Genomic DNA, 7,834 nt, shown 5'->3' with positions numbered 1-7,834 from the left:
TAAATATAGACTCAACGTGAAAAGGTGGAAAATGATATTTCAAGCAAATGGCATTCAGAGAAAAGTGGGAGTAGCAGTACTAATATCGGATGAAATAGACTTTGAAATAAAAAATATAAAGAAAGATACTGAGGGACATTTCATAATAATAAAGGGACGCATGCACCAAGAAGACATAACTCTTATTAATATCTATATTCCCAATCAAGGAGCCCTGAAATATATAAAGCAATTACTAACAGAACTAAAGGGAGAAACAGACCAAAAAACTATTATCGTAGGGGACCTAAATACCCCACTGTCAGATATGGACAGATCATCCAAACAGGAAATCAGTAAGTAAATGATATCCTTAAATGACATATTAGACCAACTGGACATAATTGACATTTACAGAGCATCTCATCCCAAAACAGCTGCTTATATATTTTAGTGCACATGGAATATTCTCAGGGATTGACCACATACTGGACACAGAGAGAGCCTCAACAAATATAAGAGAGTTGAAATCACACCAACTATATTCTCTGATCATAATGCTTTAAAACTAGAGATCAACTGTAGAAAGAAAGTGGAAAGAACCACAAATACATGAAGATTAAACAACATACTACTGAAGAATACCTAGGTCAGAGAAGAAATAAAAAGAGAGATCAAGAAATACGTAGGAACTAAATTCAAGGACCTTGGATTTAAAGACGATTTTATGAATTTGACCTCAAAGGCGAGAGAAGTAAAAGCAAAAATAAATGAATGGGACTACATCAAACTAAAAAGCTTCTGTTCAGCAAAAGAAACTGTCAGCAAGGTTAAGAGATAACCATCTGAATGGGAAAATATATTTGCAAGCAATGCTTCTGATAAGGGCCTAATATCTAAAATATACAAAGAACTCATAACTCAATAACAACAAAAAAACAAATGATCCAATCAAAAAACGGGCCGAGGACCTGAACAGACACTTTTCCCTAGAGGACATACAAGTGGCTAACAAATATATGAAAAGATGCTCAAGATTGCTAGCTATTTTGGAAATGCAAATCAAAACCACAATGAGATACCATCTCATACCTGTTAGAATGGCTATAATCAAGGGGACAAGCAATAACAAATGTTAGAGAGGATGTGGAGAAACAGAACCCTCATACACTGCTGGTGGGACTGCAAATTGGTACAGCCACTATGGAAAACAGTATGGGGGTTTCTCAAAAAGCTAAGAATTGATCTACCATATGATCCAGCAATCCCTTTACTGGGTATTTACCCCAAAGACTTGAAAACTCATATCTATAAAGATATTTGCACACCAATGTTCATAGCAGCATTTTTCACAGTGGCCAGGACATGAAAACCACCAAAATGTCCTACGATAGATGATTGGCTAAAGAAGCTGTGGTACATATATACAATGGAATATTACTCAGCCATAAGAGATGAAATATTGCCATTTGCAACAACGTGGATGGACCTCGAGATAATCATGTTAAGTGAAATAAGCCAGACAGAAAAAGTTGAAAATCACGTGATATCACTTATATGTAGGATATAAACCTAAAACCAACAAATGAACAGGACAAACAGAGACTCATGGACATAGACAATGAACTAGTGGTTACCAGAGGGGAGGAGAGAGGGGGAAAATAACAAAAATGTTTAAAAAAATAAATAAATAAAATAAAATAATGTATATAAAGTGATTAACATCATCTAGCAGATAATAAGCATTGAATGAACTCCAGCAATTATTATTGTTGGTAATGTTTCTATTGATGTCATTTTTATTATTCTTTGTATTCATAGTACTCAGGCCGTAGTCCAGCACATTTATGATTTTCTGTTGTTTTGGTATTGTTTATTGAAAGACAATTTCATATTTTTTTATGCATGCCCAATAATAAAACAGGATCTAGAGTCTAATGGTATTTTTATTAGACTATTTTTATTACACTCCTAAAATGAAAGAATCTTTTTCATGTTTTTTTTTTTTAATTCCTTCAAACTAGAAAAAGAAATTCTTCTGCATAATTATTATTCCTAATAATTGATGATATACAATGCCTGGTTATTTGAATAAATTAATGAATGCACAGACAAAAAAATCTGGTTATACTAGAACACAGACAGTTTTAAACTTTAAACTCAAAATAAATAAGCCTTAGGCACTGAGAAAAAATTGGAGAAAAATTGAGAAAAAATTGAAGATTTTTCTTCAAACCATCCATAGGTTGTTTAGTAACATGTTAGAACATTTGGAAACCTCTTGGATGTAAGCTTTCAAAGGTCATTGGCCATATCTTTATTTATTTTTGCATTTATATATTGCCAGCTACAGTCTGACAAGCACAGATGCTCAGTAAATGGGAATACATGAATGGCAGTAAATCAGTAAGTCACTGACACACTGTAGAGGAAGTGCAGATCTTTGAATACATTTTTCTCAGTTCTTTGTTTAAGCCCCAAGGAAATATTGCATGCCTAGTTATAAGCGTAAAATGGAAAACATAAATTTATATCAATGAATCAAGAATCAATCCTCTTATATTATTAAATATTAAACCAAACAGAATGTTCAGTTAATGCAGTGCCAAAGTTAACTGAATATTCCTATCTCGCCTGTAGAAAATCATATATGGAACTAAAAAAAAATAAAATAAAATTTTTATTCTAATTCCTTTAAAAATGTCGAAGACTTTAAAAATATGATGATTACTTGGGGTACAGAGTATATTTTCAGACTTCGTAGTAAATATTTTTATCATTTAGATTTTTTTCTTATCACATCAGCTAATGTTTTTAAATATTTTACACATTATTTGTATACGAATAGAGGAGAAATAGATATCATTTCTTCTTAACTATTCTTTAGATAGAATGCATTAATAAAATGTAGTTAAAATTAGTGTGAAAAATCCTGTTCTTACATAAGATGCAAATAAACGTACTATGTTGTTTTTACTAATGACAAGACCCCTTTACAGTAGCATGACCTTTCTGGGAACTGTGATAAAGAAAAATAAAAGAAAGATCAATTTTTTTCTTTCTCAGTTATAGAGAATTTCATGTATACTATCACATCTAGCAAAATAACATGGGAACCAATTCACAAATGTTTCCCACCGAGTTCCATAATAGATGGTCAGAAAATGGTTAATGTAAAAAATAAACCATCCTCCCTGTTGCTTGGTCTTTTCCTTAATTCAGAGATATTTCTTAAGTAAAGAATCTTCTAAATGTCTCTGTAGAGTGACATGGATCTCTACATAAGACACATCAGGAAATATCTCTCTTATATTTGTACAAACTATCATATTGGTAGAATGAACAAAACAGAGCAGTTACTAGTTAACCCTAGTCTCTGCTGAAATAATGCTTTAGTTACACTGATAGCTTTAAAATTAAAGAATGTGTTTAACGAGAGAATTTTTGTGTACAAAGTCAACTTCTACTCATTTTCAAAGAAGTGATTAATCACATAAGTTTCTGAGATTCAAAATAACTTTCTCTACAACATATCATAGAAATTCATGTTTAAATAGAAATCTATTAGCTTTCAAATTCTGAGAGTAAGGATCATGCCTAGAAATAAGAATATATTTCTTTTTGATAAATGTGTTTTACTGTCTACCCTCCACAGTTATATGTTCTTTTATAGTTTGTTGTTGTTGTTGTTGTTATCTATGTGGATGTATTTGTTTTGTTTTGTTTAGGGGAGGCAACCCTTGGTTGACCTCACAGATTGCAAGGACCCTGTCATCTTACAATTCCTTATTTATTTATTTTTTACAACTATAGCACCTGGTCTTCCTAGGTGGTCTCCCATCCAAGTACTAACCAGGCCTGATCCCGCTTAGCTTCCGAGATCAGACGGGATCAGGCTTGTTCAGGGTAGCATGGCTGGAGACTTTATCTATCTGGATTTGAATAGTATGATGTCAAACACAATTTGGAATAGGCAAATCAGGAAGATAAATTGAATTATGCTAAATAAATAGCTCTTCGAAATTCACACTGAAAAATTATCTTTTTCATTTGAAGATTAAATTTATCTTTTGTAAATTCAACTGTCAACAAACAGTTTGGCAATTTAGATGTTAATGAGAAATTTAGTTGGAAATTTTCTACATGTTAAAAATTAATTTACTAATTTCGATACGAAAATAAAATAATAAATATGTATTTGAGTTTATTAAGGGGCATTTATTCCTACCTCCTGTGTAATTATTTTCTTTATTAAAGTATTATTGACAAATAAAATTGTAAGATATTTAAAATGTACAATGTGATGATCTGACATATGTATACATTGTGAAAGGATTCTCCACTCAAGTTAATTAACACATTCATCATCTCACATAGTTACCTTTCTTGTAAGAACATTTAAATTCTGCCCTTAGCAAGTTTCAGTTATACAAGAGTGTTATCAATTATAGTCATCATGTTATATATTAGATCCTCAGACTGTATCCATCTGAAAATTTGAACTTTTTTACTAACCTCTTCTATTTTCCCAGCCCCAAACTCCTAAAAACTACTTTTCTACTCTGATTCTATGAATTCAATATTTTCAATGTTTTATTTTTAGATTCCACCTATGAGTGATATGTGACTCATTTAAGTCTACTGCCCTTTAGATTAACCAATGTTATCACAAAGGACAGAATATCCTTTTTTTAAAGGCTGAATAATATTCCATTGTATATAAATGTACAGGTAACCCCCACTTTTCAAAAGTTTGCATTATGCCACTTCGGTTTTAGAAAAGACCTACAGTAATATCTGTTTCAGCTAACCAAAAGAAATCCAAAGAGGATTTTCACTTTTATGAAAAAAGGCTAAAAGAGAAATAGTGTTCAGCATTTGTCTTGCAGGAAGCTGTTATAGAGGCAGCACACACCCTAAGCAGCAAGTGGGGCCATCAAGCTCCTTCTTCCCAGGCAACCACACTCAGCATCTCAGCATCAAGCCTTCAAACTGCGTGTGTGAGCATTTGTGCTTTATTTTGACTTAATTTGTGCATCTGTTAACAAGATGTTTCCTAAGGTATCGAAAAAAACTAAGAGAGCTTTGGAAGGGTGTTACACTTAGGGTTGAAAAAAAACATGTGTTTCGAATGTGGTGAATGAAATAAAGACATTGTATACATGCACTGTACTTGCCTGCGTCCAAAACTCATATTATTTTTATGGAGAGAGAGAGAGAGAGAGAAAGAGAGAATTTTGAAAACTGTGGAAGTTACTACTGGTTCTGCTAGTAGCAAAGTGATCTCTTTAGTTGTCACCAGTAATGGACAAAATAGAAAAGTCTATTTGCTTAATTGGATTAGTGGGTGCACTGGTGTGGTGTTTTGTTATCTTATACCCAGGGAGAAGTCAGTCAGTCTTTTAATAAGTGAAACTATGCTGTACATAGATTATTTCTATTTTATACAGGCTGCGTATTTATCATATCATTCCTGGTTTTACTACATGTTAGCATTATTTAATTTTTTATGTTATTTTGTATGATTTGGTAGTCTATTTTGGGGGTTTGAGAATACTCGAAAAAATTTTCAGATAAATTCATGGTAATTGCTTCTTTGCTTTATATCTTATTTTTACTTAATAACGGCAGTGAAGGACAAGAGTAGTGATGCTGGCAACTCAGATACACCAAAGAGAAGCTGTAAAGTGTATATGTATGTATGTATGTATGTATGTATGTGTGTATGTATGTATGTATACATAGGAAAAAACATAGTACGTAAAAACATAGTATATAAAGGGTACCATTCTTGGTTTTGGGCACCCACTGGCAGAATGTATCCCCAAGAGATAACGGGAAGGGAGATGCTGTTTTGATGACTTGGAACAGGCTGGCTGAAGAAGGTAGGAGGACTGTTTCCTGAATTCTTCTTTCTCTGCAGTCAACCCCCTCCCCCCCCCACCCCTCCCTGCTCCCGGGGCTAAATTAGAAGCCTGATCCTTAAGCCTGATACAGCTTTTAAAGTATGTAGATAAATCCCTTTCAGGGAAAGACTGGGAGAAGGGTGATTTTGCCTCTGCTCCTTCTGCCCTAGGGGGATAGCCATGGGTGAGTACTCACACACCCATTAAGAGTTGCTTCTTTGTTTGCTATATATAGTCTTATCTGTCTCCTAGACACAGTCCCATTGGGTTTCAGAGCTAGGTGTTTTGGGAACCTGTTCCTCAGGTAGGAGTCTTTAAAATCTGGGCTCTAGAAATGAGGAGCAAGCCCTTCACTCCTCAGGGAGAAGTTAGGCGTTGGGAATTCCCTCTAGATTGTCACTGTGCTGGTGGTGGTCTTTATGGTGAGAATGCATTGTAGTCTTTCCTATCCATTTCCACATGGGAATTTTCTCATTCCTTTGAAGTACTGGAGTGGTTCAGCTAGTTTCCAGATCCCTTTCACAGGGAATTGCCCCAGGTATAGCTGCACATTCAGTGCTTCTATGGGAGAAGGAGAGCTCAGCAACCTCCTATGTCAGCATCTTGATCAACTCTTCTGTATAATTAAAAAAAAATTGCTCCTAATTTGGAAAACTTCATCTTTGCCGAGGGAGTAGGTATATAAATTAAGCAATATATTGTCTTATCTAAAATTGGGTGCTGCTTCTACAACTTTTATTAATAAGGTTAATATAGTGAGTAATAAATTTTAGCTAGTATTATTGTTAATATTCTTACTGTTATTAAAGTAATTACTTCCAAAGATCAAAGAGCTAATAAATGACAAAGCTAGAATTCAGCCCAAATAATCTAAGAGATTAAAATTAAGGGTTAAGTATTAGACTTATCAAGGTGATCACTTCTTAAGGTATATAAATGTCTAATTACTATGTTGTACACCTGAAACTAATATAATATTGTATGTCAACTATAATTAAAATATTTTTAAAAATTTAAAAAATAATAAAATGATAACATTGAAAGTAATGTCTCAGTAGTAAGAGTGTTGTATATTTTGAGAAAATAAGTTTTCTGTAGAACTTTTCTCTTGCATAGGATTTATATTGTAAGAAACTAAATTGAGAACTGGTATAGATTTGGATCATGAAGAACCCTGAACACTAAGCTAAGACTGTGGGGTTTGGGATTATTTTTTTTATCAGTAGAGGAAGCATTAAAGACATTTTTAACAAAAGAATGCTTTATGTTTGTGGCATTAGTATCTTTCATCTGGGACTGATATTAATGATGAATGGGAAACTTGAAAAATGATATACAGGAGAACAATTAGGATAGTACTAAAATAATCTTATAAGACTTGATGTGTTCAGCTTCTAGAATGGTTGAGTAAATTCTCACTGAACACAAAGCTCTCACAGATAATTATAAATTCTGAGGAAACAAATGAAGTTTAAAGCAACTGGAACATACTCAAAAGCAGAAAGATTCTAGAGGGAAGTCTAAAATTGGAAAAAGGGAATAACACTGAGTGAGCAACCATTTTTATGGCTGTTAGTCTGAAGGCAAGCCAAGTCCGCCTCAGTTGGGGAAACTAAAATAAAACTGAAGATTTTTCTGAACTGAAAAACCAAAGGAGAAACTTCAGAACAAACTCAGTCCCTGGAAACTAATTCAAAGACAGACAAACCTAATGTGAGTAAGTTCCAGAGCAACTAGAATCTCATATATAGTTTAGAGAAATGTTAATTGTATAATCACTTTGGGAAAAAATCTAGTAGTTTCTTATATTCTTAAATATATACCTACCCTATAATCTAGCAGTTCCATTACTAAGTATGCAGGAAAAATAAAAACATATGGCCACAAGAATATTTTATAAGAATTTTCACAGAGCTTCATTCATAATAGCCCCAAACTGGAAACATCTT

At 33.2% G+C, this 7,834-nt stretch overlaps 1 pseudogene; it reads right to left on the bottom strand.

Moving 5' to 3' along the window:
- Positions 1-3,783: 3,783 nt before the first annotated feature.
- LOC112483628 lies at positions 3,784-3,902 on the bottom strand (annotated as a pseudogene).
- Between the last annotated feature and the right edge of the window lie 3,932 nt (positions 3,903-7,834).

This window comes from Pteropus alecto, unplaced genomic scaffold, assembly GCF_000325575.1.
Source record: "Pteropus alecto unplaced genomic scaffold, ASM32557v1 scaffold164, whole genome shotgun sequence".
NCBI classification, from domain to species: Eukaryota; Metazoa; Chordata; class Mammalia; order Chiroptera; family Pteropodidae; genus Pteropus; species Pteropus alecto.
This window is presented reverse-complemented; position numbering and strand designations above follow the sequence as displayed.